Source organism: Tachypleus tridentatus, chromosome 7 (assembly GCF_004210375.1).
Source record: "Tachypleus tridentatus isolate NWPU-2018 chromosome 7, ASM421037v1, whole genome shotgun sequence".
NCBI lineage: Eukaryota > Metazoa > Arthropoda > Merostomata > Xiphosura > Limulidae > Tachypleus > Tachypleus tridentatus.
The window spans coordinates 43,323,485-43,343,065 of NC_134831.1; the positions used below are offsets into that span (position 1 = coordinate 43,323,485).

General features: G+C 33.5%; 2 long non-coding RNA genes across 4 annotated transcripts; one reads left to right on the forward strand and one right to left on the reverse strand.

Annotated features, from left to right (window-relative positions):
• Positions 1–636: 636 nt before the first annotated feature.
• On the reverse strand, positions 637–17,853 carry LOC143255534 (uncharacterized). The gene is made up of 2 exons (XR_013030692.1): positions 17,716–17,853; positions 637–7,182 (listed from the first exon to the last, which is right to left on the reverse strand). It is a non-coding gene; the product is annotated as an uncharacterized LOC143255534 (long non-coding RNA).
• On the forward strand, positions 11,850–19,581 carry LOC143255535 (uncharacterized). Of its 3 annotated transcripts, none has more exons than XR_013030694.1 (3): positions 11,850–12,104; positions 17,770–17,869; positions 18,333–19,581. It is a non-coding gene; the product is annotated as an uncharacterized LOC143255535 (long non-coding RNA). The 3 variants fall into 3 exon arrangements; XR_013030695.1 differs by lacking the exon at positions 11,850–12,104 and adding an exon at positions 12,982–13,167 and having other exon boundaries at positions 18,305–19,581; XR_013030693.1 differs by lacking the exon at positions 11,850–12,104 and adding an exon at positions 12,982–13,167.

Below are 19,581 nucleotides of genomic sequence, written 5' to 3' on the forward strand. Positions count from 1 at the left end.
CCAAGTATGCCTTACTTGCCACATACTGAAAGAATCAGAAATCGTAATTTAGTAATATTATAACAATATCTTCAATGGTTTCGTTTTGAAATGTTTGAAACTTTTACACTATATTGAAGAGAATATTAGTTATCGCTGTTTCAGGTCTTAGATGCTAAAATTCATGTTTTTATCTCTACGGGATCTCAAATTAGATAACCCATAACTACAGCTTCACGATTAACACCAAATATAGTTAAACTGGTAGTTATTAGAGAACGACAGAGTTTAGAATTTGTTTGAGATGATTGCATGGATAGCTTTATGACGTTACAGATTCAAAAATGTTTGAAATATACTATCATTTTGTCGCCTTCAGGGCCATAACTAATGAAATAATCAAAGACAAGAATGAAAACATTGAACCTTTTGTATGAGGATATAATGTATTAAAAATAATAAAATGTTCTTATTAAATTTATTATCAATAATAGCTTCACTCGGATTATTAAGGTGATATATTCTAGATGACTATTTCAGTGTGTATTGCGAATCTATCTTAGCATAAAAGGAGAGTCAAAATATTTTAAACATTTTTATTTACCAGAAACATAGAAAGTGGAAAAGAAAGTACAGTAAATTAAGACTTACTTATTGTCAATGAACTCTATCATTTCGTTAAATATTTAGTATTTATATATGATATCGCAAATTTCTATCACATTTTATCAGAATCTATTATTATTCCAAAGAAAAACTCGAAAAATAGTGCCTCAGTGACTTTTTATGATTATTGTGCTGCAATGTTGTGTTTCTGCGACATAGCTAAACCTTCGTTATTGTATTAAAATATTATCTACATCATCTTACATGTCCGGCATGGCCAGGTGGTTAGGGGCGCTCGTCTCGTAATCTGATAGTCCCGAGTTCGAATCCCCGTTACACCTAACATGCCCGTCCTTTCAGCCGTAGGCCCGTTAAAAAGTTACGATCAATCCCAGTAGCCGTTAGTAAAAGAGAAGCCCAAGAGTTAGCGATGGGTGATGATGACTAACTGTCTTCCCTCTAACCTTACATTGCTAAATTAGGGACGGCAAGTGCATATGGCCCTCGTGTAATTTTGCACGAAATTCAAAAACACATTCGTCTTACACACCAAATAATAGTGTACTTATTTGTTCTTAAGTACTAAGCTATGCTATGTACGATCTGTTTTCGAGCCATCGCAGGTACCAAACCCCGATTGTTAGCGTATATGTTCCCTAAGTTTCCAAGGAGCTACAACTCTTTATAAATTTATTTTTGCTTAAAATTCACTTTAGGAGTACTGAGAAAAGAATCGTTAAAATAACTTAAGTGAAATATTTCACGCCAGCTTGTGCTGTGATCTATATTAGGTTTATTCATTCTTTTAAATTCTTACGTAAAAAAATCTAGAAAATAATATGTTGTTTAAAAACTAAGTATTTTGTTCAATTTAAGAAGAATTTCGAAAGTGTACAATATTAATAAGAATATAGTTACAATCAGAATGTAAACAATTATTCACGTAAATTATATTTTCTAGAGGCCAGCTTCAACAAGTTTGTTTGTTTTGAATTTCGCGTAAAGCTACACCAGGGCTATCTGCGCTAGTTGTCCCTAACTTAGCAGTGAAAGATTAGTGGGAAGGCAGATAGTCATCATCCCCTACCATCACCTCCTGGACTGCTCTTTGACTAACAAATAGTGGGATTGACAGCATAACATTCCCAAAGCTGAAAGGGTGAGCATGTTTGCTTGTAACCTTCAAATGGCGAGTCAAGCGCCCTAACCACCTGGCTATGCCGGGCTCGGCTTCAACAACAGCTGTAGAATACAAATTTAATTTAATTATCACTGGTAGACACAGATAGTTTTCTGTTTCCAAAACTAATTTAAGTGAAAACCCTCATATCAAAGTTTTCATACTCATCTTTCCACAAGAAACGAGCAACACGAATGTAGCTTTTTAAAACGTTTAAATTATTTGTATTCTATGATATGGCAACATCCTTTAAAGAACTTGGTACTTAAATGTAAGAGTTAAAACAAACACTCAAAAGTTGCTTCATACGAGTTATTTTAGCCCTTCTTATCAGGAGAGTTATATTAAAATATCATCCCTTCTTATCAGGAGAGTTATATTAAAATATCATCCCTTCTTATCAGGAGAGTTATATTAAAATATCATCGCTTCTTATCAGGAGAATTATATTAAAATATCATCCCTTCTTATCAGGAGAGTTATATTAAAATATCATCCCTTCTTATCAGGAGAGTTATATTAAAATATCATCTAAACTAAAAATGCATTTTTCACTTTTTTTTACTCAAATACTAAAAACAAACTATTGTATAATCGTTTTAAAAACATCATTTTACACGCAGACATACAACTATATATACAAATTGTAGCTGAATACACCTTGTCAATGTATTTTAAATAATATGCTCAATACATTTATCTTGATGGTTTTGAGGTGTTCAGGCAGCAGTATCAAATAATATAGTTGGATTTGATATATTGTGCTAAATACAACAATATGAACTGTTCTGAATGGATTTGATATGTTAACTCAATACAGCAGAAGCCACTAATCCAAATGGATTGGACATGTTATGCTGACTAGAAGAATGTCAATTTATCGAAATGAATTTCAAATTTAACAGAAGCTTGTTATTTTATTTGAAATAGAAAAGCACGCATGTAAAAAATACAAAGTAAATGTGCTCATATATATAAACATATATGTATTACATGTAATTCATTTTATCTATTCTATAAAACAGACGTTACTTTTGTTGTTTGGCCAATACTGTCACCAACTGATAATGTTGCCAGTTTGTTATAATTTGTCTCCCTATGCACAAACTGACCAATATCTTAGTGATCATGTAATCTTCGAACACGTTAGAAATTATTTCTGCTGCCCAGGCCAAAGTCTATAAAGGTCAATAGAATTTCTGTGTCCACGTGTAAATCTTACATGATAGCCTTGACCAGAGAGAAAGTACAAGAAAATTTCAGTAAGGCACAACTCATTGTAATGGGTGAAACGTTCTACTGGCGAAAGTTAGTAAACAGACCAACGTTTCACCACCAGAAACAAGCTGATCACGTGATACACCATCACTATAAAAACAGCTACCACAGTGGCTAGAGATATCGCTTCAATATTTTCTTCAGGGTAATTTGAGTTTTACATCATGATGTTAATGTAAGTTTTAAGTTTCTTTAACCGAAGAGGGGTCACTATGAAACAGGCGCTTGTGTATTTCTTGGTAGGTATTTGGGTTAAATTATTATTTCGTTCCCCGAAGGCGGGCGAAAAATAACCTGGGGCGGTCAGAAACGCTTGTTTCTTTTCACACCATACGCGGCTAGAGTTAATTTAGCACATAATTTTTAAACTTGTTAACTGAACTGGAGTAACACTTATTTACTAAACTAGAGTGTTGGTAGTAAAAATGCTCTGACCGTGACCGGAAGCAAACTGTAAGGAAAAGATACGAGGATTAACTGATATCAACATACAATAACAGAGACGTATACAAGGATTGACAAATAAAAATGTATAATAACTAGGGTACAAATTAAACACTAAAGACTATTGTTAGAAAAGACTTGACGGATGTAGAGAGGCGATTAGGTTAGGTTCAAGTTGAAGAGAAATGTCTTTGATAGTTTTGCTTGGTGAGATCAACATTCTTGTTGGATTATGGTCTCGGGTTTCTGGGAGAATGTGTAGATGTTGTAACTGGTAGAGTTGGCTGGGCTTCTTGCGGAGGCTTGCTAGAGGCTCCTGGTGAGTCGCTTGTTTGCTGCTACAGTTGGTTGCTTGGTGATTGCTGGCGATATTGGCTTGAATTCCTTCGTTTATTGCATGGAAATGTTCAGTAGAAGTTGAAGCATCGCACGTCTTGATCACCAAAGTTGTAGTCTGTGTGCTCTGTGATATTTTGCTGTAGTAATTAGTTTTGGTACTCTTGCTGGTTGATTGTTTTTTGAGCGGTGGTGGATCGATGAATGGCTTAGGCGAGTCGTTAGATGGCGGAGTAATTTGTGGTTGACTGGGGATATTGGGTATCCTTGGTTTGATTCAGCGACGACAAGGGCGTTCGGCATTGAAATGAAATAATAATAGCATCCGTTGCGTAGAATGGTATCGGCACTGTGCTTGGTGGTTGTAACTATTTTGATGATATTGGTAGGTTGATTGGTATATTTCGAGAAAATTCGGTGCACGGCGTATATCTAGGTTTTTTGTTTGGTTTTCAACAGCACACTTAGTTTCGTTTCGGGTGAATGAATGGATCAACTCCCCTCAGGAAAACAGAGAACAGGTTTGTAGGGCTCTTGGTTGGTGAACAACTGATTTTAATCTCAGTATTCCACGGCTCACATAAGTATGACTGGTCTGCTGGTGTAGAAGGCTGAAGGAGTATTCCAGCTCGGCATAGTATCCGTGTTCTAGAAGGGTCGATGGTTGCACTAGGCTTAGCCTGGACGATAAACGTGGCTATTTGTAGAGGCGAGAGGTGCGGCGGTAGGCCGTCAACGATTACCTGGCGGGACTGGAGGCGAGACAGACACGGTGGGTCCAGATAATGGAAACATATTAGCAGAGGAAGATAAAATGTCTTGCTAGCTTCGTGTCTACAGTCAAGTTCTAAGTCCCAAACAGACGCTTGCTGTTCCAAGAATATATAAATTTTGCAAACGGTTAACGTACGATTACTTCTGTGTTCGTACACCAACATTAACTTATATTTTAAAATAATGTAATTTTAACCTCTGGCAAGTTTGCATTATATAGGTTATTTATTCACCAGTTAGAAGAACCAGGTTTTGAAGAACTAGACTTTTAGGGAAACTTGTTTTATTTTTTATTTTTTCTTAAACTGATTCATATTTCTATGTTTGTGTCAGGAGTTTAATTAACCTCTTAACCGCCGAAATGTACCACCGTATCGTTGTCCTAACCAGTATCTTTGCTGTGGCCATGATGGCTCCTCGTGTTGCATGAGATCTTTACGATCTGCCAGATGAAGCAGACAGTATCCTTGATGGAGCCCAGATCAACAAGACTTTCAGCTGCACTGGTAGGATGGAAGGTTATTACGCCGACGCCGAGAATGGCTGTAAAATTTTCCATCGCTGTGTTCCCAACGAAATGTCTTTCACAAGCTATATATGCAACAACGAAACTATTTTCGATCAGCAAGAACTTGTTTGTAACTATGAAATGGAAGCATTTCCTTGTGACCAAGCTGAAAGAATCTACGAAAGTTCTAAGGCAAGATTCACCACATTAACATCAATAACAGGGTCAGCAATTTCATAAATATTGTCATACAAGAGAATAGTTTTCCATTTCCATATTTTATACGTTGTAGTTCACGATAACGTTACCTTTTTAAAAATAAAATTGTTTTAAATTATAATGTTTGATATCCATCACAATGTGCTTTTACTTTTTTTCTAAATTACCTCGCTAGCTAAATATAAAATTTTAGGCCTCATAAGGGACTGCAGTTCTACGGCCGACATAGACAGTCCATTGTGAGGCTTTCCTCAAAAATTAAACAATTTTTAAATAATTTTACACCACATAAAAGGTTTAGCTGTTTAGCAGCGTATTACATAATAAATCCGTGAAATAACGATACTGTATGATTAAATTTAGTTTAATGGACAGCAACTGCCAATTGTAGAAATACCAGTACAGAAGACAACGTTTCGAAAACTTTTGCCTTTCGTCTTTAGTACTACTATTAAGCATAATGTTATCAATACTGAATTAGATATTTTCCATTTATCTAACTTCTCTCTTTCTGCTGTATCTCGTAAACAATCTACATGCTGTTGGAATTTCTTAATAGTTAATCCTAACTTCCTAAATGGTAAATGTTAAGATTGTTCTAATATACCTGCCAGTTCCGTGACATCTGCTTCTACATTTATACGCTGAATTAGTTAGTTAATAATTCTTGTATAACTCTAACGTTCACATTTAATTGAGCTCCTATATATTTAGTTTCACTTCTAAAACACAAGGGTAAGGTAATACCTTGGTCGTCAGCCGATGAATTTATGGCTAATCTCAGATATCCACCATTTTTTTAGTTTAATTACTTTAATTTGATAATCACATTGATGTAAGTTTGATTCAGGGCATATTACTGATGAGGTAAGTTCATTCTTTATATTAAATAATCAGGAGTCCTTGTCTCATGAAAATAGAAATATTCATGCAAATCAGCTTTTTTATTTTTAATTGATACAAATAGTTACAAACTACAATGGGCACTGAATAAATTCCTGATTAGGGTCATCTACTCGGATTGTTACGTATCTTCTTCTGTCATTTCTAGATAATTAGGCTAATCACTTGAAAGAGCAATGCACAGGTTTTCACTTTCTACAGTTAAAACTAGAGAGTGGTTTAACGTTAATGGTAAGGATATATTTCTTTACAGTGTAAACATCATACGTGTTACCTTCAAGGGTATCTCTGTAAACATCCTTAAAGTAATCCTTACTGCAGCTGTCTTTACATTAGTCCATGTATCATGCTTGTAAATCTGATTAATATGGGTGTAAATGGAGGGAGAATTCTTTTTTCAGTTTCATTTAATATTCTTTCTAATTTACTCTAAGGTATAAAGTATGAACTCAGCTTTCTACCTGCAGCTACATACATTGCTTTTACCGACTAAGATAACTACTTTGTGCTACTTCATACAGTAAAAAATAGCTGTAAGTTACGCTGCACAACATTTTTTTTTAAAGTTTTGCTTCCTGAAAAGTTTTTGCTGATTGTGACAGGTACCTGGTGGGTATGCACAAATATAGTTTTTGTTTTGCTTCATCATGTAGGAACTCTGAGAAATATACAGTTAACTGTTTACCAGCAATAACGTATTTAATTGCGTTTATGTTTCTAATACGCTATTAAGTTCAACATAATTATAAGTGTTTTGCTCCTGATTTTCGTTTGTATTCGATGTCCGGTGCATCACGTTGCAGTGTCCAACAGTAGTCAGCAAACATTCACGGATTCCAGTTGTCCTGATATCGTTTTTCCATTGTAGCAATGTCCTGGTGAAACTGAAGATTTCGATGAAACGGTACGTGATGGGCAAATTTGGATGTGATTTTCGTAATCAGCAGCCAAAAATCTATAAAGAACACCCAACAGTGTTAAAGAAGCAAAAACTTTGTTGTGTAGTGTTATTCTAAATTCTAGTGTTAAAAATATCTATTTTATGAAGCTCAGTGTATCATATTCTGATATGCATCTTCACATCAGCAATATTTACTAGGGCTCCAGATACACCCTAATCTATTGGTCATGAAATCCAATTGGCAAATTTAATGAGTTCATTTCAGTCGCCTGTTCATCTGTCAATTGAATTATTTCTTCAGATATCTGTTTCTGCCAAATGAATTATTGAACGATACTAACTCTTCTGGTAAACGAACTAAACTGAACATAGTGCGAAAACGCTAGGTTTCCAACAATTATCGGTTTATCTCTAGATAATACGAAATTTTCTACTTCAACAAAATCATATCTACTTTGTTTTCTACTTACATTTTATCAAGTCACGACCTCTACCGTTAGTAACATAAGAATCCTGGTAAAACCTAGAGATGCATTTACTAATACTACATATACCTCTAATACTCAGTTTAACATATAATACATATATTAGCCATATATGCATATAACTTGTCCTACTTAACTTAGTTACAACTTCGTAAGTAATTACTTGAGGATCGAACCTTACTCGTATCTTCCTAGCTTTAGGGTCATTTCTGGTTGAGTTGACATAGGACCACGTGATTTAAAGTTACAGTCATGGGTCACTACATCAGCTTGTGTCGCACTGCCTTCACTATCACTGCTACTAACTGCGATTTTCTCTGTTGTTGTTACTTCATCACCTTACATCCTCTAACTCTGGAATTTCTGTTATTTACTCCTCATTATCAATAGATAAGTCATGTTCACTTATGAAGTTCGTATCTTGATAATGTTCCTTTGTTACATATTCTTATTGATAAGGTTTATAACCTTTTACTTTCTTCAACCTACTGTGGCCCGGCATGGCCAAGTGAGTTAAAGTGTTTGACTCGTAATCTAAGGGTCGTGGGCTCGAATTCTCGTCGCACCAAACATGCTCGCTTTCAGCTGTGGAGGCGTTATAAAGTTGCGGCTAATCCCACTATTCGTTGGTAAAGGAATAGCCAAAGAGTTGGCGGTGGGTGGTAATAATTAGCTGCCTTCCCTCTAGTCTTATGCTGCTAAATTAGAGATGGCTAGCGCAGGTAGCCCTCGTGTAGCTTTGCGCGAAATTCAAAAGCAAATATTTAACCTAATAACATGCACTAGCTGTTTTATCATTTCCATAAATATCTTGAATCTCAAAATTAACAGAGTTTGTTTGTTTAGGAACTCTAAAAGGACCTTTACACAACTTTGCCAGCTTTACAGTGTTTACTTTCTTAACAAATGTGGTGTATAACAACATTTTGTCCCTAACCTTATTTTATTAGTTTGTGACTTTGTGCTGAGCAGCTTTAGTTAAATGTTCATTAGCCAACTCAAAGTTAACTGCACCTGCTGTAATAGCCTTGCTTTATAGTCGTAATATACTGCTTAACTCACTCTTTTAGTGGTTACTATTTCTTATAGGCCCACCAGTGGCTCAGCGGTATGTCTGCGAACTTGCAACGTTAAAACCGGCTTTCGATACCCGTGGTGGGCAGAGCATAGATAGCCCATTGTGTAGTTTTGTGCTTAATTCAAAACAACAACAACAATTTTTTATAGAGGTAACATAACATCTCTACCATGCAACAGAAAGAATAAACTTACCTGAATAGACTCATTTTTAGCACCTTTACATGCCGGTAATAACAAAGGAACCTGCTCATCCCAAGTTCTCTGATCTTTCTTACAGTATTGAGGGATCATGTCTAACATAGTTCTTTCGAATCTTTCTAATAAATCATTAACAGTGCGTCATAGGCTGTAGTTACGATTTTTCTTACACCTAGTAACTTGTAAACTTATTTCATTAACTTAGATATGAAGTTAATATCTTTGTCTATCAGCAAATACTGTAATGAACAATGTCTAGCTACTATATTATTTACAAATGCCTTGGCGCTTGTTTCTGCCTTCTGATCAGGTAAACATATTGCCTCAGAAAATATAGCCAGGTAATCTACGGCTACTAAGACATTTTGCTTCTGCATAATACGTAGGCAATAAGCCTGATATAAACTGGAAAGGTCTGGTTAACCGTGGCATACTTTGTAAGGAAGCATTCCTCAGGTGTAGGATCGTTTTCCGTTTCTGACATTCAATGCAGGAACTACAACAATCTTTAATGTCTTTCCTGATAATTAGGCCAACAAATCATTAACTTATTCTGTTTTATGTTTTTGCAACACCTATATGTGATGTTAACAGCGTTTCATAATGCGTTTTTATAACAGTAGTTTTAAGTTATGTGGTGCAACTATTTGCAATGACTTGTCGTTATCAACATAAGATATCTGAATCTAACGTGTATCCTCTATCTCTTTTTGTATTACTCTATTTCATAAGGCGTACATCTTTCTTCTACTCACGTGCTGTAAATTTCAAATTACTTCCAACTTATCCTCATTTTTAAGTTTTACACCTTAAATTTTGTAGATCGTCTGTTTTGCTTTAATTTCTGCATTTCTTATTCTAATTCTGCTCAGAGCATCGACATTAGCATGCCTTCTATCTGGTTTATGTATTACTTCAAACTCATAATCCTGTAACAGTAATGAATCTCGCTAACCCAGAGGAGGTATCTTTTAATGTCATTAACCATTTCAATGGTGCAGGTATGTAATAATAGTGAACTTCCTACAATACACATAAAAAGGGAAGGTTTAAATTACATGCACTACAGCTGAGCATTCCGGTTCCGTGACTGAAAAATTTATTTCAGCTTTTTCTAACTGTCTACTGTGGTAAGCTATAGGATGCTCTTTTCCGTTTTCATCTAACTATGATAATACTGCACCTTTAGCAAATCCTGAAGCATTTGTGTTTAAAATAAATTATTTATTGAAATATGGGTAACTTAGAATTGGTGATTTAATAAAGTATCTCTTGATTTTTCAAATGCGTCCTGCATTTTGCCTGTCTATTGGAATTTTATTTCTTTTTAAGTTAATTCGGTAAAGGGTTCTGCCAGCAATACAAAATATGATTTAAACCCTCCATAAAAGCCTACAAATCCTAAGAATGCACGAATGTCCATTGCGATTTTGGCACTGAACCTATTTTTGAGGTCAAGCTTTACACCATCTGCAGTTACCAAATGACCTAGATATTCTACTTTTTTATTACAAAAACTGGCATTTACTTGGTTTAACTTTACGTTTACTTTCTGTAACCTATCGAAACATGCCTTAACCTTTCTAAGTGTTCTTCAAAACGTGCAGCGAACCCCATGGCATCAGCCAAATAACAAAAGCATTCCGAATCTTTTAAGCCTAACAATACAACATTCATTAATCTTTGGAATTTTGAAGGGGCATTGCATAAGCCAAAGGACATTATATTAAACTGATATTTGCCTGGAGGTAACACAAAAGCAGTTTTATTTTTATTTTCCTCTTCTATCTCTACCTGCTAATACCCATTTTGTAAATCCATAGATGAAAAGTAGTAGTTACTCTTACCAAATCTATCTAATGTTTCTTGAATATTAGGTATTTGGAAGATCAGATACCTTTGATTGTTACACCGTTCACTGTTCTAAAATTCACACAGAATTTTAATTTTCCGTCCTTTATAGGAACTAATACAATTAGAAATACATACGGACTACTACTGTCTTCTTCTAATTCTTGTTCAAGCATCTCTTTTTACACATTATTTTAATTCTATCCTGTGCTACACTGCGCTGTAGACTTATTGTCATTTAACACTATTTTGTGTTTAACAATGTTTGTACAACCATTAGGGTCGTTCGCTCCTGCAAATATATCTTTACATTCTTCTAGCAATGTTACGAAACCTCGCTTATATCTCTTTTCTACATTTTCTAAGATAGAATCTCAATCTGTCTGACTTTGTTGTGCCTGTTTCTTGATATTTCTAACATTATACTGTCTCACTGCAGCAAACCTTTTACTGCTGTTATCCTCACCTACTACTATATATTTAGGTAGTATTACTTTTTCTTCATTTACATCTAACAGTTTTATACGCACTGTGTCTCTTTCGGGCACTTCACTAATACAAGTAGCTAAATAAATTCCTGCTTCTGCTATCTCAACAGGTTCAATTAACACTTCTTCATTACACTTGAAGTTATCTACTTTAGATTAAAAAATGAATTGCCTTCTCACAGACACTTCAGTTACTTTGACTAATCATACAGGTACTCTTTCTTTAAAACACTCCTGTTGGGATGCTCTGTTACTTATGTTAGGTGTAAGTGTAGTGTCATCTGAGGGATTTGAATTTCTACTTCCCAAGTATTATTTACTAACCCAGTCTGCCTTACTTTACCATCACTTCTGCTAGGCTTATTTTTTTCCTGTTTATTTTAATTCATTGGTTTTTCTTTTGAACACCTACTATCTCTACCTCTCCGAACACGTTGTGTATCATTACGCTCTACAAGACTAATGCTTTGTTTTGATTTGAATTTCACGCAAAGCTACTCGAGGGCTATCTGCGCTAGCCGTCCCTAATTTAGCAGTGTAAGACTAGAGGGAGGGCAGCTAGTCATCACCACTCATCGCCAACTCTTGGGCTGCTCTTTTACCAACGAATAGTGGGATTGACCGTGACATTATAACGACCCACGGCTGAAAGGACGAGCATGTTTGGTGCGACCGACATTCGAACCCGCGATCCTCGGATTACGAGTCGAACGTCTTAACCCACTTGGCCATGCTGGACCCAAGACTAATGCATTGGTACTTTTATGCGTTAGTCAGCAGGAAGGTATCATTTATCTTAACTGTTGCACGTAAGTCTGAAAGTTCAAGCTTTTGAAAACTTAAGATCTCCGTTTCTATTCACAGCTTACCACAGGTAAAGGATATTTCAGTGTCATAAATCCTTAAAAAATCCTGTCCTCTGTAAGATTCAACAATCAGTATGTGTATGTAAATGCTAATATTGTTGTTTTAGCTGAAATTTCTAGAATATCGCCTCACCCTTATAAAACGTAACAAATACAGTACGCCAAGAGACAGTCGGTATTATTGGTTTGCTCTTAATAATATATAATGAACCTCGAAAGCTATTACTGTGATTAGCATTTATCAGTTGGGAGCTTCAGATATCGAGCAGAAGCGTTTACAGATTTCGAACATAACATTTAACTTCAGGGAATTAACATCAAACATTACTATTCTAACGAAGACGAAAAAGTCATATACGAATAACGAAGACCTACCTAGCACCCATTTTAGGTGAGTCCCACAAGTGGTAAAGCGGTATGTCTACGGACTCGCACCGCTTAAAACCTGGTTTCGTTACCGGTGGTGGGCAGAGCGCATATATCCCATTGTGTAGCTTTGTGCTTAATTCTGCAGAAACAAAACCTTTAAGTGGATTATACTAATATCGTGAACCATTGATAAGATATCCAGTTCTAGGCCAGATAGAAGAATCAATATTTTTTGTAAGTTAGTAAAACTTTTGTATATAAATTATTATTTGTAATAAACGTTATTATAAATTGTATTATTGTTTGTATATTTAAATATATTTGTTTTAAGAAAGAAAACTATGTGTATCAATCTTGTTAGTAAATATCATAAATTTAATACACATTAACATTTAATTAACGTTTAAATTTAAATTATTATCTAACTTAGTTTCAGGCTATTTAAATTTTAAATACGTAACATACCACCTTTAGTCTTGTGTGTGTGTTTTCTTATAGCAAAGTCACATCGGGCTATCTGCTGAGTCAACGGAGGTGAATCAAACTCCTGATTTTAGAATTGTAAATCCATGGATTCACCGCTGTACCAGCGGGTGACCCTTTACTCCTGTGTTTTATTTAAAAATTCCATACTTAACCAGTGTTATATACACCCAGAGTCAAGGACGAATGCAATTTTTATAACATCTTTTGTACTAAGAAGTAAATATCAAGTTTGTTTGTTTTTCGAGTGGATGGAATTCTCTCTCATAAAGAGCGTTACCCGTGGTGGGTTTTGTTTAGAATTAAGCACAAAGCTGTACAATAGGCTATATGTGCTCTACCCACCACGGGTATCAAAACCTGGTTTTTAGCAATGAGTCAGCAGACATAACAATGATGTGCCACTGGGGGTGGGGATATCTGTAGTGGGCAGGGCATAGATAGCCCATTATGCCGTATTGTGCTTAACTCTAAACAAAGAAATAAATCTGTTAAAGGGACTGAAATTCTTAAACAATATAACCCTCATATTAATATAAATTATAGTACAGGATTTATTTTCATATTTTATTTCTGTGCTATGTATCCCTAGTCCGTATTAACAATACAACATTTTATAATAATTGTAAATAAAAAAAGTGTGTACATTTTGAAACTAATATCACTGTTAAGTGATATTTGTGTTTGACTAAAATGTTGTTGTATCTGCAAATTTGCACTTCTTCAAAGTTTCTGTGTATAACTGTTATAGACAAGAGATTTGAAGTGGTGAGAAAGTCTCAAGGCCTTAGTCTTGACATTATATGTCTTGCTTTAGGTTCCACACTAGCCACTTTTTGTTTTAACACAGTACCATGTTTATTAGTGTGCCATAAATTATTATATTTTTGTCTTAATTGTGTCTGTGGACAATGAGTTTCTCAGTTAGTTACTTTCTAGTATACCTAATCTGACCAGTATAATCAACTATACATATTTTTTTGTTTTCACACAATGGCCCAGAGAGATACCCAACGTTGAAAGAGGCAAATGGGATCCCTCTTATAGGACTTTAATATGCCCAGATCATTTTATTCCAGGCTGCATTAACAGGACAAATTAGAGCACAACACTGTGGGAACATACAGTGCCAACAATCTTCACATTCCTAATACACATCCAAAAAGTTTTTAAGTTTTACTAATATGTTATGATTTGTATTAGAGTGATTAGAAGTAAACTGTTTTTGTAGTGTAACGTGATATAGAACTAATTTGATTTCACATCTTTGTAACATTGTGCATATCCTACAGTTCAAACACTATATGTTTTTTTTTTTGTATTCCACTAAAACAATATTTACTATTGTCTCATAAATGTGCCACTGATGATATGACTAATCAATCCATATGGAAGAAGTGATAGCTAATGAAACATACCACTACAAAACAGCTTCTAAATAAATATCTCTGTTAATTGAATATAATAGCTGGAAATTTAAATTATTTTAAAGCATAACATGATAAATACTACCTGGTTAAAAAAACATAAGAACAGATTTGACCACTTATATCATTTGAACAATTAAAAAAAAAAAGATGAACCATGTTCATATATACTGAAATAGACATTTTTTTATTCCTATAATTTCCATTACAATTTATATAAATAATTTCATGACAGATAAGGAAAAAATATTTGTCTCTGCCTCTCTCAAACACAATTTCCCCCTATGCATTAAAAGTAAAATTGAATGTCAACATAATTCATAACCAGTTGTTTACACTTTAAGCATACAAATGAATCTATGTTGTGTCATCTATTCTCATGAAAGGTTGTGATATAACTTGTATGTATTGAATAGAATTACTGCAACATGAGTAATAATGATATTTTCCAAGTAGACTTGATATAATGTTAATAATTTTGTAATTAAAATTTGGAACAGAAAAACCCAACAATGAAAGCTGTGAGCTATGAGAGTTCCATTAAGCACAGTTTATGGAGCTGTTGAAACACATCCAGTAAAGTGACACTTAGAATCTACACAGAGACAGACTTGCTCTTCATCACCTCAGTTATTAATAGAGGGCAATGTATGGTTCACCAAGAACATTACAGAGAAAGCTGGACAAATTTTTGAATACCCATATAAACCTAATATTCAACAAAGGAAGGGACGAAGACTAAAAAGAAAAGGTTGAACATTTGTCATGTGTTGTTAATTTGCTGTGCTGAGGTTTCGAAGTCCAATTTAGAGAGATTTTGAAATGAAATTATAATGAGTTTTTTGGCAAAGAAAGAAAGTAACAATTTAATGAACTTATCTAAAAGCAGTTAAAACATATGCTGTAACTCTATAGTTTTATTCCTCTAAAGCATATGATTTTGTTAGGAAAATATTTGACCTTTCTCAACCACACTTTAAGTCAATAAGATCACGCTGTAGTAAAATAAATGGGTAACCTTGTTTTACCAAGGGTTGCCTTTGCAGTCCTCTGAAAAAGAATTGGACAAGCCCACCAGAAAGGGCATAAAAGTATATGTGTATTAATGCTGGATAAAATGGCCATAAGGAGACACACTGAATTTATTAATAACAAGTATTGCAGTTTTGTAGATGTTGGCAATAAATAATATGATGATGATTCTCTAGTTGCAAAAGATACTTTTATTATCATAACTGTTTCAGTTAATGATTATTGGAAAATACCTGAGATAATTCTTAGTAAGTGGGCTTACAGATTAAGAGTTGGTCAATATTGTGATTGAGTCTCTTCATTGGTTATATAGTGTTGATGTTACAATGCAATCACTTACATGTGATGGCTCTTCTGTCCATTTTATGATGATGAAAGTGCTGGGTGCAAATTTATGACTTGAAAGTTTGAAGCCATGCATTCCTCATTTGTCTGGCCCAAGCAGGTTGGTTCATGTAATAGTTTATCAATGCCATGTGCTTAAACTGGTAAAGAAATGATTTGCAGAAGGTGGTACATTTTCTGATATGCATGATTAAGTTGCACAGTGATCATACATTGAGAAGTTGCATAAATTACAGGAAACAGAAGGACTTTTGCTAAGAAAAAGTTAAAAAATTTTCATTTACAATGGAAAAAGAATACAATGAAGGTTAATCTTACTGCTCAGGCCATAAGTTAAAGTGTTGTTAATGCACTACAGTGCTGTGACATAGTAAGCACCTTTCACATTTTAAGGGTTCAGAGGGAACTATAGGAAGAAAAATTTGATTTCATTTTTGATATTTTAAGCTCTTAAAAACCCTCTTGGAAAGGAAAGTGAAGCTCCAATGGGTATAACAGATATTAACAACTAGATGGGAAGTACTTAAGGAAACTAAGAATTACATCATGTTTTTGGAAGATAAATTAAGTAAAGCAGTTGTTAAAACTGGTTTCTTTGTTTGTATTGAAAGTGTTAAGGGTGTGTTTCATGATAATGCAGAAGGTTCAAGTCCATATATAAGGTATTTATTGAACTACAAAATGAGTCAGGATCAACTTGAGTTATTCTTTTCAGCTATCCTTGTTAAAGGTAGCTTCAGTAACAACCCCACTGATCAACAGTTCATGGCTGCATACAAAAGGCTACTTTTACATCACAATATAGTAGCAGACATTGGCAATTATACACCCAACAACATAAACATTCTTACTGTGCTATCAGATATTAGTATTGTAGCTGTTCCTCCAACAATTAATGTATGTTCAGATATTTCAGTCATCAGAAAATATGACCTACTTTATCAAAAGTCGGTCATAAATGGGCATGATTATGCTGAAGTACCAAATTTAATAAACTGTCTTTTTACAAGGAGATATCAATGTTCTATATTGCATGGTATAAAGTTTGAATGGTTAGCAAAAAAACTAGAAAGCTTGTTTTGTGTGTACACATTGTCTGATAAAAAAAGAGAAAAGCCTTTGTACTTATAAATGATAGAGAGGCTTGGAAAAGGTATCTTCAAGTGTTGTAAAAATGTGTGAGGAAACTGAAGAATGTGTTCATCATTTATTAAAGTCTACATCTGATAACCTTCCATAATCAAATTGTATTTTGTCTCTGATTTCATCTGGTGTACTCTCCAATCTTTCAAATGTGGATCTGATTCTAACACTTAATGATCACATTTTTGATACTCTTGTTATCAACAACCATTCACATCTCTGGTAAAAGTTATTCCTGAATTCTTTCTTAAGATAATATTACACTATCTAGGTAAACAGTTCAATGATAAACTAACAGGATGAAACATAAGTTGAGAATTGTCAGAATTAATTTTTTTTAAGCACAATACATTTAATCTTCAGATACACACTGTATGTGTTTAAAATCAATACAGGTAGTCTTGAGATACACACTGTGAGCATTTAAATTTTATAAAGGTGCTCTTTAGATCCATATTGTATGTGTTTAAAATCAATACAGGTAATCTTGAGATACATACTGTGAACATTTAAATTTTATAAAGGTACTCTTCAGATCCATATTGTATGTGTGTAAAGTCAGTGCAGTTAATCTTGAGACAAGTGATGAAGACCAACTGATCATTACTAAATACTTCAGTTTGTTAACAATTTCTGTCTTCTAATAAAACACATTTGTATTGTTATCTTATGATACTTTTAAATTTTAATTTATAGACACAGATATTTTCACAGATTGTAATAAAAACAAAAGCACTGTCTCATTATCAAATCATATGTCACATTCATTAAGTTAAAGTAAATACACTTTTAAACTCTAATTCAGAACACAAATGCTTACCCTATTACAGTCCCAAAACAAGTAAAAATGATTGCTCTCATTTATGCCCCATAGTGATACGTCTGTGGACTTACACCGCTAGAAACTGGGTTTTCATACATGGAGTGAGCAGAGTACAGATAGCCGTTTGTGCAGCTATGTATATAAAGACTAGGTAACAACTTTCTTTCACAAAACGAACATTTATCTTAGTTAAGACCCATTTCATTACATCATAAAAACAAACAAACTTTATTCACTAAACATGTAAAATCCAGTGTTTTTAACTGAAAGGTCACCAAATTATTATTAACTACTAACTATTGAAGTTTGCATAAAAGTTGAATTACACATTTAATTTAAAAATAAAAACATACAAGAAAAATTCAATGATTCATTTGTAATGCTAAATTATTTATTATGGCATTTAACACTTTCCGTTCATTTATGTTCAGATAAGATAGAATTAAAACTGTTTCCATACAAAATAAAACTACAGTGTTCACACATATAAGTAATGTTAAATTTCAAGAATAATAAAAAGAACAATTTAATAAATAAAAATATATATGATGCATTATTCTGTGGCTTTTTTGTTTTATGATGATAGCATATTTTTTCCAACTAATGGTATGTAGCAGCCAATCCATATATACGAGCACGTGGGAATTTCAGCAAGAAGCAGAAATAAGCAAGTTAATTCACCTACATCTTGTATCCAACTCCACAGTTAGAATAACTGCCCACCACATTCTTCTAAAGAACTTTAAAATTCCAGAACTACAGATTATGAACACATTACTTTTTATAAAGCCTCTCCATTTTCAATGATTCTTAACATTAAATAACACAAGCTGATCCATGTTTTCATTAATATGATGAATCACAAATTTTCAATGTTTTTACTTTATTTTACTTGAAATGGATTGTAATGTTAAACTAAGTAAGTTTTGAGACATATGTCTTTGTGTACATGTGTAGTTCCAAATATTTTAGCTTGTTTATAGAAAAGTTTCCTTTTACCATATATTAGTTTGTAATGTGACAACATACTAATCTTGAAATAGATGCTGATGTAAAATTATATCTCTTTTGAGAAATTTGTGAACATGACCTGAGTATTTTAGTTTGTTTATGACAAAGTTTCCTTTTAGCATAGATTAATTGACAACATATTACTCTTGTAGTTTTATTAAAACAAGGTTGTATTAGTATTTATTGTTGAAAACTTGAATTAATGTGATAGTCTATCCTTCAAAAAACAACAATAGGTAAAGACCTTATTTGTTTCTAGGTGTTGTAAAGTATAACATACAAATGGAAACACAAAATAAATATAGAAATTGTTTTCAAAATCTTTCTATCTAAACTTTTAAGTTTTTAAACTTCGGTTATTAGGAAAACAAATTAACTCTGGATTTTTTATTTTATTTTTCACATTCCCCTTTCATCTATTGTGACTGAAAATTAGAGGTTTGTAAAAACAAAATTACATTTTAGGTCTATCTTTTACATGCCTCTGATTTTGAGACACAATGAACAAATTAAGAGATAAATGGAGAAGATAAAACATCTGCAGTTTACTTGTTTTATATCAATGTTTAACTTACAATATTTCAGTGGCCTACAAAATTTAAATTATTGTATTACATGTGTAGATAATGTTTTATAGAAACTTTGTCTCTCACCGTCCAGCCAAAACGGTGAGTTCTGATATTGAATAAAAACTTGTTGGACTCTGACATATAAATATTCCTAATTCTTATGTGCAGTATATGCACAGTTTTAATTTTAAGTACTTTCTAATTCATTTCTAAGGGAATATATCTATGTTTTCCTTTTATTTATCTAAATAGTTGCTGTTATACTTGTTATTTTAATTTTATG